This window comes from Camelus bactrianus, chromosome 13 (genome assembly GCF_048773025.1).
Source record: "Camelus bactrianus isolate YW-2024 breed Bactrian camel chromosome 13, ASM4877302v1, whole genome shotgun sequence".
Taxonomy (NCBI): Eukaryota; Metazoa; Chordata; class Mammalia; order Artiodactyla; family Camelidae; genus Camelus; species Camelus bactrianus.
Window position 1 is genome coordinate 63,634,049 of NC_133551.1, and position 15,722 is coordinate 63,649,770.

A 15,722-nucleotide genomic window follows, 5' to 3' on the forward strand; every position below is an offset into this window, starting at 1 on the left:
CAGAGTATTTATCACTGAATTCTTACTTTATAGCACATGACTTAATACATACTGAATTGAGACTGATGCATTAACCGTATTTTGGTATTTTTCTTTTTCAACCTGAGAGGGCATGAGTGGGAAGTTCACTTTGGTGTCTTTGTGTGTTTTAAAACAAAACAAAAATGTACATTGAAATAATTCACATACCATAAAATTCACCATTTTAAGATGTACAATTCATTTTAAAAAAAAACTATATTTACAGGTTTGTGCAATCATTCAGTAATTTCAGAATATTTTTCATCACCCCAAAAAGAAACCCCATGCCCATTATTATTCACTATCTATTTTCCCCTAACTCCAGTCTCTGGCAACCATAATCTGCTTTATGTCTCTATGGATTTACCTATTCTGGACACTTCATATAAATAGAATCATACAATATGTAGACTTTTGTGTCTGGCTTCTTTCACTTACCACACTGTTTTCAAGGTTCATCTGCATTATGGCATGTAGCAGGACTTCATTTTTAGGGCTGAATAATATCCCATTGTATGACTATACCACATTTTGTTTATCTGTTCATCAGTCGGTAGACGTTTGAATTGTCTTAACTTTGGCTGTTATGAATGAAGATTTCTGTACAAGTTTTTGTATGGACATAAGTCTTCATTTCTTTTCAGTGTATACCTAGAGTAAGATTGCTGGGTCATATGGTAACTATGCTTAACTTTTGGTGGAACTACCAGACTTTTTTCATAGCATCTGTACCATTTTGCATTCCCACCAGCAACATACAAGGGATCCAACTTCTCCACATTCTCACAGACTTGTTATTGTCCTTTTTGAGTATAGCTATACTAGTGGGTGTGGAGTTGGACTCTCATTGTGGTTTTGATTTGCATTTCCCTAATGACTAATGATGCTGGAGCATCTTTTCATGTGTTTATTGGCCCTTTGTTTAACTTCTTTGGAGAAATGCCTATACAGATCCTTTGCCCATTTTTTAATTTGTTGACGTTTTATTTCTGAATTATACGAGTTCTCTGTATATTTTGGATACTAGTCTCTTACCAGATCTATGATTTGCAAATATTCTCTGTGAGTTTTTGGATCTCTTTACCTGGAATTTGTTGCCCACCTCATACATATATATGATTTGGTAGAACTAGAGGTCCTGAAAGAGCATATGTTGATTGAAGTGATTGCGTAGGACTGAAGTTACGCAGTTCTGGAAGCCTTGGGTTACAAGCTAGGTAGTGAGCATTTGACAGGAACCTGGGGAAGTTTGGGTTTTAGTCTTAGCATTGCCACACCCAGATACTGTGACCTTGGGCTATCATGTAATTTTTAGGGGTCTCAGTTTTCTCATCTGTGAAGTGATTTGGACTGGATAATCTTTAAGATTCACCACTTAAGTTGTTTGAGTTGATACAGTCCTTGGGAGCACATGCATTACAAATCAAATTATACTCCATCTCATTTGTTATTAAAAAGATCTACATTTTTTTTTTACTCCCTTCCCCCATGTTTTGTGTTTTTGAGGTCGTATTTTACATCTTCATCCCTTCACTGTTTATTGTGGTTATAGTTGCTTTCTGCCAGTTTCTGATGAGAATTGCTCTGCCTGTAGATACATTTTTGATGTTTTCATGGTGGGGAGGTGAGCCCCATGTCCTCTTGCTCCACCATGTTGATCTCCCTCCATCTCATTTGTTTACATGGAACAACTGCATGCTGTTAACTTTGCTGGACAACTTTTTTTTCTCTTCAATCAAGGCCCCTCTCTTTCTTTAAAACTAGTCATAATTAATTCTGACTACTTCTAGTCATATAAATAAACATGGGTTTTGTTAAAGAATTTACAATTTAAAAAAAGACCTCCAAAGATATTTTAATCTAGAGTCCTCTATTACAGATGTATTAGAGGTACAAAAAAATTGATACACTGATTTAACATCCCACTTGCTGAGTATTTACTATGATCCTGGCTCAGGTTGTATAACTAGTTAGTGGCAGAATTGAGATGAGAGCTGAGGTGTCTGGGACTCGGTTCACTGCTATTTCCAGGATACTACTTTGCCATGAATTATTAGATTAAAATCTTTTTATGATGTATCAGGAATTTGCTGGTGTTTCAACTAAGGGCTACAATAATTTGCCTCCAAATTCTGATTCCTAATTAGTTTGTAGCATCAAGTATAACTGACATGTTTGTTACATATTTTAGGTGTAAATTGAACATAGTTTTAATTTTTAATCATCTTTCCTTCCTTCAAGGACCTATTTTCAGCCTTAGAAAGTTATATATCGCTCTGTGATCTCGAAGTGACTGCCTGTATGTACTATAACAATTCTAGTCCAGCACCCCTGGTTACACTTGTCTCAATCCATGTTCTCTCTGGTTACTTTGACTCCTGATGAAAATGATTTATACTGGCACTGTGCCTTTTTGTAACGACCTATTCATATTAATATGATTTTTCCAAATCTTTGATGGAATATGAAATTACATTGGAATCAAAAGTACAGCTGTCTTGAATCTCTCAAAAGTCTCCCCCCACCTCACCCCCCCGTAAGTGGATACGACTGTGCCATTACTGTTGATGGTAAGTTTGATCACTTCATTGTAAAGGTACCTGCTCCCCTTTGTAAGTAATCCATGGGATGACTTTGAGACAATGTCCATGTCTTATTCTCCTACCAAATGGTTTTAGCATCCATCGATGATCATTGCCTGAATCAGTTATTACACTTTTGGTTGTGATTATATTTGTTAATGTCTGCTTAAGTACCAACAGCAATAAAAACCAAATTGTATTTTAAAAATATTAATGAGCTTAAAAAGCCCTATTCATATATATTGTCACTGTGATTCTCTGGTTTAGTTTCTCATCATAGATTGTCTTTGGAAGAGTGAGGGTGGGAGATTCGGTCTGCATGTCTAGAAGCAGGATTCCAAAATATGGCATCTTCCTCTTCTGAGCCCAAGGCTGCCTCAGAAGGGACCTGGCCTAATATGGACCAGAAGTTGTCTTTGCCTTGGGTGGCTAGCTTTTCTTGTTTCTTGCCTCTTCTGTTGATATTTCTTGTGTTTTAGTGGTTCAGTTTGTGGATCTTACAGTACTCTCTGGACCAGTTTTTGTCTAATTATGTGTTAAAGCTTGTATTGAAAACCAACCAGTAGTTAAAGGTTAGAGAAATGCACATATTCATCTTTTAAGAGAAACATTTCCCCGCACCACCTTCTTATGAAACATTCAAACTTACAGAAAAGCCAACACAGTAGTCTAAATACTCATACCTTTCACCTGGATTCAATAATTGTTAACTGTTTGCCTTATTATACTTAAGTAGCTATAAATCTGTATGTATAATCCATTTTTCTTAATTACTCGATAACCTGCAAATGTGTAACCCCCTAGAATGAGGACACTCTAGTACATAACGACTATACCATTATTACACCTAAAAATTATGTTTCTAATAATAATAAATGTTAGTCCAAATTCAGATGTCTTCAGATTTCTTTTTTTTTCTTTGATATACTCTTTATTTATGTATTTTTCTGAATTGAATTACTTTTAAAAATGTTTTTTTCTTTGTATACATGTATTTTTACTGAAGTGTAGTCAGTTTACAACGTTGTGTCAATTTCTGGTATACAGCCTAATGCTTCAGTCAGACATGAACACACATGTATTTGTTTTCATATTCTTTTTTACCATAAGTTACTATAAGATATTGAATATAGTTCCCTTTGCTAGACAGTGGAGACTTGTGGTTTATCTCCAGATTTCTGAAGAATGTCTTACAGTTTTTTAAATTGAAGTATAGTTGATTTATAATATTGTGCTAATTTCAGATTCAGTATTTCTGCAGATTATACTCTATTATAGGTTATTACAAATAGTGGGTATAATTTCCCACACTATACAGTATATCTTTGTTGTTTATCTATTTTATATACAGTAGTTGGTATCTGTTAATCCCTTATCCCTAATTTGTCCCTCCCTCCTCTCTCCCCTTTGGTAACCACAAGTTTGTTTTCTATATCTGTGACTCTGTTTCTGTTTTGTATGTACATTCATTTGTATTATTTTTTAGATTCCACGTGTAAGGTATACCTTTTATAATATTTGACTTTCTCTGATTTATTTCAATAAGTATAATATTCTCTAGGTCCATCCATGTTACTGCAAACGGCAGTTTTTCATTCTTTTTTATGGCTGAGTAATAGTCTACTTATATACCACATCTTATTAATCTAATCATCTGTTAGTGGGCACTTGGGTTGCTCCCATGTCTTGGCTATTGTAAATAATGCTACTGTGAACATTTGGGTCCATGTGTCTTTTTGAATTAGTGTTTTTGTTTTTTTCCAGACATATACCCAGGAGTGGAATTGCGGATCATATGGTAGTTATGTTTTTAGGTTTCAAAGGAACCTCCATACTGTTTTCCTTAGTGGTTGCACCAATTTCCATTCCCATCAACAGTATACACAGGATCCCCTTTTCTCCAGATCCTCTCCAACATAAGTTGTTCGAGAGATATTCTATTGAAGAGCAATAATATATGAGAGGTTGGCATATAATTGAATAGTGTGTGGTCTCTGACTAAAAAATAACTACAGTTGGCCTTCTGCATCTGTGGATTCGACCAACCACAGATGGAATATATTTGGAGAAAAAATTTTCCAGAAAGTTCCATAAAAGCAAAACTTGAATTTACTAAGCATGAGGCAACTATCTACATAGTACTTACATTGTATTTATATAGCAATTACACTGTATTGGGGTTGTAAGTAACATATATGGAAGGATGTGCATAGGTTATATGGAAGGATGTGCATAGGTTATATGCAAATACTATGCCCATTTATATAAGTTGAGCATTGGCAGATTTTGGTATCTGCAGGATGGGTGGTGGTCTTGGAAGACTGTACTAAGTTTGTATGGTGCTGTGCAGGTAGCTGCAATTTATTGCATTTCATCAGTCAAAAAAATGTCACCTGACTGTGGGGGAACGGGGCTCAGGGCACTTTAGCTTATGATCAAGTGCTGGACTTTCCAGAGTATCAATGATGAACATGATAAATAAAAAAGTAAGAAATTAGAATGATGCTTAGCTTAGTGCCTGGTTCATCATAGGTACTTAGTATTTGTTGACATAATTAAAGATGTAACTGGAAGGGCATGCCAGAAAAGACTGGAATTGATCATTTATTGAGTAATTCTAGTGCATTTAGTCTGTTAGGTGCTGTGGGAGATAAGGAAGTAGAAAAAAGTATTCACATGCTTGAGGAGAACTACAGTATTAGCTGAGAGGAAACAAACTTTTTTTTTCTGGTTTATATTTACTGACTGTTTCCTCTGTGCCAGGTAGTGTTTTAGGCACTGGGATACAGTGGGGAACAAGACTGCCAAAGTTCTTGCCATCATGGAGCTTACATACTAGTTGAGAGAGATGAGCAGTAAATTTATATCAACAGAATGATTTCAGATAGATATAAAGGGAAACAAAACAGTTTGATAACAGTAGGGAGTAATGGGAGGAGGGGAGTGTACCCTTAGTTAGGATTGTCTGGAAGGCATCCTGAGGAAGTGACATGTGAACTGTGACTAGAATTACGTGGAGGCAGCAGCCAAGGGAAGATCTGGGAGAAGGCAGAGGAAGCTGCACATACAAAGATCCTAAGGTTGTGCCAAGCTGACCTTTCCGAGGACCCAAGGAGGCTGGTGTGAAAGGAGCAGAGAGAGGAATCAGAGAGTGTGGTGGCCAAATGATAGGAGATGAAGTAGAGGAGGAAGGCAGTGACCTGATTGTGTAGGGAAATCCAAATTGTACTTCATAAAATAGCTGAAGGATTCAGGTCATTGATAAGGGCTTGATTTTAACATTAACTTGATGTATCCTGAGAATATAGCCCTCACCTTCCCATTTTTGCTTTTTTCCTTAAATATATATATTTTTTAAATTAAATAACTGTTAAAACATTGTACTGGTGGAAATACAAAGAAATAACAAGTGCACACTCCATCTTCAAAGAGTTTTGCATTGTAGTTGGAATAATATGGTATAAATGCAAAAAAAAAAGTCTTAAGAGTGTCCTGTATAAGAGAACAGTACATCTATCATATCGTATATGTGTACATGTGAAACAGCAGAAGGTGTTCAAGAAGGGGGAGTTAACGAGCGGTGGGTGTGGAAGAGCTACACTGAAAGGGAGTTGGCATTGAATTGTTTCTTGAATAGACTTGATGAGATGGAGGTCATTCCAGGCAGGGGAAATGTCGTCGGAGTAAAGGTATACTGTGAAGGAATTTGTCCTCAGGAAATACTGAGTAGGTTAGTCCTTTCACGGAAGGGAAAAGGTGATGGCCAGCATGCTAGGGCCTTGAGTAACAGACTGAATAATGTAGACCCTAGACTGTGGATGTAGTGGGCACTCCTCGTCAGTCTGATTTGTGCATTAGTCATTTGTGTTCTAAATCTGTTTATTCAGTTAATATTTGTCTAATACAATGTGCGCTTGTATTCTTTGAAATTGTAACAGCCTTGATTGCTTGCAGATGTAAAATTGAATTGGGATTCTGCCACATGACTTGTACATAGATATAGAAACATACAGAAGATGAATGAACCAGGAAGCTTCTTTTAAGTGATTTTATTTCCTTAGGCAAGTTTGATAGGGTGGGATTTGTATCACTAGCATGTGCTGAATAGTTGGAGGATTTTTTTTGTTGAGAGGTGGATTGTGGGAAATGTTGAAACTCTTAAGAAGGCTATGTTGATGTTAAAATGTGTTGCAAGATTACAAATCTCATTGTCATTTTTATATTCTGGATCTTGACAGAGCATGGTAATTTATGTCTGAGGGCTGAGAGTAAGAGAATGGTGATCCTAATGATGAGATTTTCTTATCTTGTTCATTACTTAAAATACAACCATTTTCACATACACAGTCCCAATAGCGCCTTAACTAATTCATATTCTCTCTCTTTCCCCTCCTCCCCTCCTCTCTTTCCATCTCTCCCCTTCTACCTAAGCCCCACTTTTTATCATTCCTTACCAATCTCAGCAATATCATTGATAAATGTACTTTGTGGCATTAAGACCAATGCTATAGTCTTTTATTTAAAATTATTGAGTCTTGCTTATTTTCTCTTTAGCATGTGAAGGACTAAGCCAATATATAGGCTTATGCTGATAGTGTTTATTGGCTCTCCTTAAGAATTAGAGCTTTTATAGCTGGAAAAAAATCGTATGGACTCTTTCACCCCTTTTTATAGATCTGACAACTGTTGTTCCAAATGGATAAGAGCCTTGGCCTGAAGGAAGGAATTATTTGGATATAGAGGAGCCTGTCTTTTCCTTCTCCCCATACATTGTGGTGAGGTCATTGTTGGTCCTTCTCAAAACAAAACAAGACACTGATGTTTATATCCTAGTTCTCTGTCATCAAAAGGCTTAATGGTGCAGTTGGAGAGAGACAACTTAGACCTAAAAAAATTAGTAATGTGTAAGCCACATCCTTTCTTTACTAAGGATAAGCTAGATGGAGTGCAGGACATTCACCTCTTACCAAGCTCTAAATATAGTGGCACTTTTAATAATGCTGGCCTTATAGGTTAAGAGTCTTATGTCAGGCTTTTATTCTGTCATCAAGGTTCAAATCGTACTAATAATTATCTTTGTATAACACTGTACAGTTTTTGAAGTGTTTCTATAGGCATTATCACATTTGAATTTTAGGGCACTCTTGTTAGGTGGGGAGGCAGGAGCATTTATCCCTGTTTTGTAGTTGAAACTTAGTTGAAGCTTGAACTCAGATTTTCCTTCATGTCCACCTTTTAGCGTGCTAAACAACACTGCTTTTGTGATTTCACTTGCTTTATATCCAGATTTCCATAGTAATGAATTATGTTTTGATAGGTTCCATTTTGGAATAAATCCAGTTTTTTTAAACTGAAAAAGCTACATTTTTCTTTACTTTTTATTATTCAAAGGGAGTTGAATGAACTCTTTTGTTTTTAAAACTAAAGTTGGACTGAAGAGTTTGATCTTAGGTGGATTCTTGAGTTTGTGTTCAAATATCCCCGTTAACTCTCATGGATTCAGCAAACATTTATCAAATGTCCTTTATGTGCCAGGCTTAGTACAGAAGGAGGGAGATGAAGATGGTGGTGGTGGGGAGCCTTAAGAATGAGAGTGTTGTAATGAAAAAAGCAAGAATTTCAAGTCAAGTTGACCTGCATTCAAATCCCAGCCTACTACTTATTTATGAGTTGCAAATTGCTTTACTTCTTGGAGCTTCAATTTCCTAATCTATAAAATGGGAATAATAATACCTATCATGTAGGATTGTTTTGAGGATTAGGGTGATGTTTATAAAGCATGTAAAGTATGTGTTTTATGGGATTTTATTGCCCATAGCGAATGAATAGACAAATGTGTGTGGTGAGAGTTAGCTGAGTCTTGACAGAAAGTGTTTGGCTGACCTAACGTAGAATAGAGTGAGGTGATTTTGGCTGCCAGCATAATGTTCTGCTTTTGTTGAAACTTGGAGCTCTCACATCGGTGTTTGCCAACATTGCATTTGACTTCTCACATAGTAGAAGCCAAATCATTCCTATGGAGTATAAGTCATTTGGAAACATCTGTAGGCTGGACCTTTAAACCTCTGTTGCAGTTTAGTTGGGGAAAAAAAAATCTCACATTACCATAAGGTAGTGAAAGTCACATGGCAAGAAGTCTACCTGGGCTGACACCTGGATTCAGTTTTCTGAATGATGTAACCATCAAAAGGAAGAAGAATTACCACCCAGGATATGAAGTCTGATGACAGTGAGTGTGGCAGGTAAACTGAATAGGATGAAAGACCAGGAACTTACTTTGTTTTCTGTTTCATTGTATATATGTATCACATCTTTTTTATCCAGTCATCTGTTGATGGTATTTTGTTTTCTGAAATAGTGCTTTATTCATTTATGAACATTTAGCTAGGTGCTCTTCTGGTGCTAAGAATACAATGGTAGTGGCAGGGAAGCTCCTTTTCTAATAGAGCTTACGTTCTAGTGAGGGAGAGTGTAAATAAATATTAAATATGAAGTATAATGAATCTCGGGTGATGCTAAGTACCACGAAGAGAAATGTAACAGTAGAAGCAAGAGCAAGTTAGAGAAGGGGTAACGTTTTTTAGCTAAGATCTCACTTTGGTTAGGATGACATGGCCAACTTCTCTGAGAAGTCTTAGAATGAAGCCAGTGACCCCCTAAGATAAGAAGCAAGGCTCTTTGGTTTAAGGAGTGGAGGTAGCACTATCTTTAGAAGTTGCTTTAGGAAGTGGAAGGGAGAATTGCCTTGTTGAGTCATTGAAATCAGCCCATATTAATTCTCAAATGTCTACTGAAAGGAAAGAGTGGGTCCAGTTCTGTTGAAAATCAGCCTGCTTGTTATCTTTGGACCACATACTGTAAGTTACACTACTCCAGAAAATGTACATTTAGGTGTTGAGACCTAACCCTCTTTTTTTTCTCCTCACAGTATCTTTAAAAGTATAGTGTTTGGACTATCTGTATCAGAATATAAATGCAAATCACAGCAGATCCAAATAATCAGAATATTCGAGGGTGGTGCCTGGGAATCTGCAATTTTAACAGGTAATTCTGTATCCATACTGGAGTTTGAAAATTACTGTTTGTTATCTTGTTGATAGAAATCATCTTTATTCCAGGCTTAGTGGGTGGGCACACAAGTCCCTGCTTATTTAAGATTCACTACTTTTCACAATTTACAGTGGATCTTGCATTTCCTTTTGCGTTGATTGAATTCTTGGCTTTAATCTCTGATATATTGTAGTCTCCATATTAAGATGTGTTGATGAGACAGCAGAAAAGGAAACTCTTTGCTTACATTATTTTGCATTTTCACCATCAGCCACATCCCTGGGAAGGAGCACCCTTTGGAAGAACACTGAATTAGCTATATAGATTCATAAGATTTAGAACAAAGCTTGCTTACACCAATAGTTTTTTGTTTGTTTTATTTTCTGTTAATTGAAAATTCTAGTTATTTGTTTGTGATTAAGGTTTTTAATTTTTTTCATTGGTCTTTAAATCTCTAACATGCACAAGGCTAAATGAAAGAGAAAATAAACAGAATGAGGATATTGAGAAAGTATTTAATATATTTAGTAGTAGACATTCAGTAAACATTCAGTTTGATTTCAAGGGAGGGGATGGAAACAATCAGCAATGGGAAACTTAAACCATCTGTTGATGGTCAAACCAGGTTCTTAAAGGCATCACAGCCAAAATTCTAGTGGGCACAGTGTCGAAGAAAGTATGCACTGTTTTCTCCATGTTTAATTTTAATGGTACCACTGATGTTCATTGTCAGGTTGTGGGAAGACTGGTAGCTAGGAAGCCCATGTACCAGGACCCATCTCCAGGCTTACAGTCAAGCTTATTTTGTACCTTGCCTTTTGGGTCCTTTAGCAGGGACCTCTTGAAAAGAAGTTGAGCCTTTTAGAACTTGAAAGGACCTTAGAATGAAACGAAGTCTGTACTTTTCATTTTACTGTTTAAAGAAACAGACATTCAGAGAATTGAAAATTCTGGTAATGTGGTTTCCTTCAATGGGGTCATCCAATGGAATCATCTTTTTAAAATGTGCTCCCTTCCCCTGAAAAATGTCATATTTCTGTTTGAGGGTTTTAATAGTCATTCTGTTCTAGTGTTTGGTTGATTTTGACTTTGCCTGTCCAGTGATTGGGGGGCCCTAATAGGAGGTGAGTGGCAGTTTATATCTTTCTTTTAGTAAAAGTTATGTAATATTTAAGAGACATGCTCTTGAAATTAAGGCATATGGAGGAACAGTAACTGGCCTTGAGTCACACTGCGAAACAGTAGAGGAGGAGGCGAGTTCACAGAGGGCTGGCCTCTTTGCTTTGTACCTTATGCTTTCTTTTCCTTCTCTTTCCTTAGCCGCTCGACTCCCATAAACTCAGTATTCTGCAGAGGTAAGGTGTGGCATAGAGGCCTGAGTTGGGAGTCTGGACATCTTGGTCTTAGGTCCAGCTTTGCTCCAAGCTTCCATTTCCTCTCTTTGGGCCTTATTTTCACCATCTTTAAAATGAAAATCTGGACTGGATAATTGACCCCCAAAGATCTTTCCAGATCTGATGTTCTTTATTTTCATGAACCCTAGAAGGGCTACAGCTTGCAGTTTGCTCTGACACAGTGAGGATTCCGCCCTGGAACTTTACCACAGTGTACCTTGGGTGGTCGAAGGCTAGATTTTTTTTTCAGGAGGAATGTTTCTGAAAGTGTGGGTTTTATAGATAAGACTTTTTTTTGTTTTGCTTTAAAGAGATAGTAAAAGGTTAAAACTAGAGAAGACTTGAAAGTTGGATCTGTGGGAAGTACATTAATGTGTACCCCAAGTAACTGTTCTACAATAGCAAATGCTTTGTTAGGTCTCTTTAGGATGGCAGAGTATGGTGGCATTCTGGTGCTACTGCAGAGAGCAAGGGCCCATAAGGAAGTTCAAAGTCCATGTTTTTTTCCACCTTTGGAAATGGAGTGCTGGTTTACCCCCAGGGCCTGAGAGGAGTGGGAACTACTGATGATTTGAGCTCCTCTCTCAGCACTTTATGACTAGGAAATCGGCAGTTTAAGCCTGACTTGTTTGGCTTAACTTGATGGAAGTTTGTTTTCTCTGAAAATGTCACTTCAACCCTAGAACAGACTAATGATTCTTGTGGGGTACTCAGAGCTCTTTGGGTATGCATCAGGCAGGCTTGATGGCTATGTTGTAAGGTGATAAAGTACAGTCTTGCTCTGTACTAGAAACCATTCACCCTTACGCTTTATTCATCTAAGGGGTGGGGTTCCTTCCATTCCTGCCTGAGTGAAAAGCATTTAGCTAACTTCCTGATCATGCCCAGTCTTGTCCTTCATTTTTTCTTTGCTTTTCATTACTCTTTGCAGCAGCTCAGCCCATCTTCCGTTTGTGACTCTGCGCAAGGTAGGAGCCACAAAGCTTTTGTACGTGTATTGTTAGTGGAAAGGAAACTTTAAAAGCTTGACTTAGGAAAGGGGTTTAGGTCTCTTGCTGTAGTCACAGGATTAGGGTGAAGAGGGGGAAAGCTGGGGGACATGAGGAGGCTTGGATTCAATAAAACACTACACTAGATGAAGGATTTGAGGAAGTGGAACTTTTGGTTGCTGACAGGGCAAAAATACTTGAGGAATGCTCCTGATTTGATAAATAGGTTATTTTTAGTTTGCAGAAAAAGAGTAGTTCCATCAGTGTAGTGGAATCTTGCAGTCGTGTTTGTAATCTAATCGGCTTAGGCTGTGCCAGGAAAGTGTCAGGTGGCATGCTAATTTCCTCCTAAACTTTTAGTATTGCCGGGTTTATTAACTCCTGCAGTCCTGTGGCTGGGCCTCAGGGCATTGGTAGCGGGGAGTAATTAGGGGAAGAAGGGGAGCTACGGCTGATCCAGATGCTAGTGAAGCAGAGAACCACATGGTAGGTCCTTGTCCTAATGTGTGCACTTGGCCTGCAGATCTCTGCTGTGGATGTACTGCAGTGCTTAAATCCAGTGTTCCCTTGTGGGACCCCAAGCATGGCTTTGGGTGACATTGCCTTAGAATCTGATTTGCTGTTTCTCCAATTAATTTGTCATTCTCTATCCATTTCTCCTGGTTCCTGGTTGTTTCACTCTGCCTTAAGTGATTTTTTAATGGATTTTTAAGCTGTCAGTTGTCACTTACTCAGTTCACCTTTATTGAGTTCCCACTCAAATGTGTACCTGGCATCACTGTAGGTGCTAAGTGTCCTTCGTTGTTTGTTTCTTAGAGACTCTAGAATTTATATGTTATTGTGTTGAAGAATGTCAGCTTGTTAATTACTTAAAGTATTTAAACTTTTAATTTTGAGAAAGTTTATATAAATTATTAGGTCAGAATAACATGGTCCAATTTTGGTTTGGGTATATATAGAATGCTCATTTATAGGAGATGGACCTTCCTAACTGGAAAGTGTGACCTTTGCCTTTGAAGTATTTGCAGTGGTGAGACGACAATAGATGGTACAAATTATTGAAGAAAATATAAAAACAAGTACCAGCTAAATCAGCTGTGCATGACTAACTGCCTGAGTGTGGCGGGGCTGCTTGGTCAGTAGGTTTTACATCTCCCTGATGGCGCAGATTTTGCTCTTATTTCTTTAACTTTATGCACAAGGATGTTAGCCAGAAGGTTTTGAGTGTGGCTGTTTATAGTCTTGGGATTTTTCTCCTTGGGATGGGCTTATTTTTTGCTTAAAACATAATCTATGTAGGGAGGAGAGTATAGCTCAGTAGTAGAGTGTGTGCTTAGCATGCATGAGGTCCTGGGTTCAATCCCCAGTACCTGCATTAAAAAAAAAACAAAGCCTAATTACCTCCCCCTGCCAAGGAAAAAAAAAATTGAGTAATTGATTCTCAAAGGGACAAGGAAAATTTAAGAGGTAGTAAGCTCAATAAAGCAGAAGCAGCCAGTGGACTGATGCAGGCAAGCAGAGATGGTGATGTTCCTGTTTCTCCTCCTCCTGAGCACCGGAGAAAGGCTGCATATGGAAGCCCTCCTTTAGAAGATTTCAGCTCACCTTGGGCCAGCAAAGTATTTAAAATATGAGCCTCAGTTTGCTCATTATATAGAATGGATTTGATAATACCTCTTTATAGACTTGTTCATGAAGATTATTTGAGATTGTGGGAATGAAAGTGCTTTGAACTATGAAATGGTGTATAAGCATCAGATATTATTAGGAGGTATGTTACTTAGGGAGGAGGAGGCATGGACTTTTGAGTCCTTCTGGTAGGACATCCCTAGGGAGCCTTTCTGATGATTCTGGGCATTTTAGAAACTGGACTTCCTTTAGTTGGTCTCAATAAGGGAAATGCTATTATTCAGTGTTATTTGAAAGGAATGTATATGTGGGAGATGAATCACTCTTTTTCATCTATACTTATAAGAACAAGATCGGCACTCAAATTATTGAACATTTGCTGAACTATTATTAAGTGCCAAGTTCTATGCATGTGCTTGGATTCAGAGATGAAATACATGATCCTGGCCTTTTAAGATCTCAAGGTTTGGTGGGAGGAGATAAACCAGTAGATAATTACAATACAGAATGATAAGTGCTATGCTAGAGGTAAACCTAGGGTCTTTCAAAAGGGCGTGTTCTTACTTGATGCCTCTCACCTTCCTCTCCAGTTTAAAAAACTGTAAGAGACCTTAGTGAAGCCTGGAGAAATGAAGCAGTTTGCCTAAGGCCACACCCACAGCTAGTCGGTGATAAGCTAGAACTAGAATCGATTTGTCATCCTCACTGTCTCTTTCACTTCTGTTCTTAGCTCCATTAACAGTGACCTCGATTTTTCCTCCCTCGCCCTGGATCCTTGCTCTTCTAAGAGGGGCCTCTCTCCCTATGTCTCACTCCACCATCTTTTTAAGCTTCTATTCTTATTACCTTGTTTCACAGTTACTATTGCAGTGGAAGTAAAAAGACCTGGGAGTCTTTAAGTTTGACCTTATTGAGGTAGAAAAATGGTTCTTATCATTGGCTGTATATTAGAATTGCTTACAGAGCTTTTGTAAAATATTGATTCCTATGATTTTGATTTTTACTCCCATATTTATTTATTTGTTCATTATTGAGATATTATCTACAGTAAAATATATAAATTTTCCAGTAAAATGCTCAGTGAATTTTTATGTGTATACAGTCATATAAAGACTACTCACATCAAGATATGCATCAGATCGAGATACAGAACATTTCCGAAACTCTGGAAGGCTCCCTCGTGCTTCCTCATCAATCCTGGCGCTCAAGTGACTGCTTATTCTGACTTCTCTCTCCATTGATTAGCTTTGTCTTATCTTGAGTTTCATATGAATAGAATCAGTCAGCGTGGACTCTTTTTGGGTCTGGAGTTTTTTGCTCAGTATCATATCTAGGTATTCATCCATGTAGCGTGTAGCAGTGTGTAATGTCTCATCGTTTGGATGTACTGCAATTACTTATTTATTCTGCTATTGCTGGACTGTTGGGACAGTTTTGGCTATGTGACAAAACTGCCATGAACATTCTTAGTCTTGTATATGTCTTAGAGTAGACAGGCTCTCATTTCTCTTGGATATATGCCCAGGAATGGGATTGCTGGGTCATATGTTCAGCTGTGGTAGATGCTGATAAACAGTTTTATGACTGTACCTAGGTGTCAGCATTAATTTTTTTTATTATGAAAATTTCAAACATTCATAAAACCGGGGAGGCTAATACAGTGAACCTACATATATCTGTTTATCTAGACTCAGTACTTTTCAAGATTTTGCTACATTTGCTTCATTCCTTTTTTTCTTTTTGTTGAGAATTTTAAAACAAATCCTAGATATCATGTTATTTTACCCCTACACACTTCTATATGCATTGCTAAATATGGACATTTTCTCACATAACTGTGCCATTACCAAATTTGATGACGTTAACACATTCTTAATAATATCTAATTCCTAGGTCATAATTAGATTTCCTTAATTGTCTCAAAAATGTCTTTGCAGTTAGTTTGTTAGAATAAAGATCCACCCAGAGTCCACATAGTACATTGAATTATGTTTCTTGATTTTTTATATGTAGCGTGGTCCCTCTTCCCTTGCTCTCCCCTCTTTTTTTTGACTTAT

The 15,722-nt window shown here is 37.5% G+C and overlaps 1 protein-coding gene across 11 annotated transcripts in view; it reads left to right on the plus strand.

Annotated features, from left to right (window-relative positions):
• Window positions 1–15,722, plus strand: part of LUZP1 (leucine zipper protein 1) — a 108,552-nt gene that overhangs the window by 23,464 nt on the left and 69,366 nt on the right. The window contains exons 1-2 of one of the 11 annotated variants that reach the window (XM_074377214.1): window positions 8,371–8,845; window positions 9,532–9,647. The exons of 9 other annotated variants lie outside the window; for them this stretch is intronic. The gene's annotated coding sequence lies outside the window, so the exon portion shown is untranslated. Of the gene's footprint in view, window positions 1–8,370; window positions 8,846–9,531; window positions 9,648–15,722 lie in introns of those variants that run through there. One more of the 11 variants, XM_074377213.1, reaches the window with a different exon arrangement.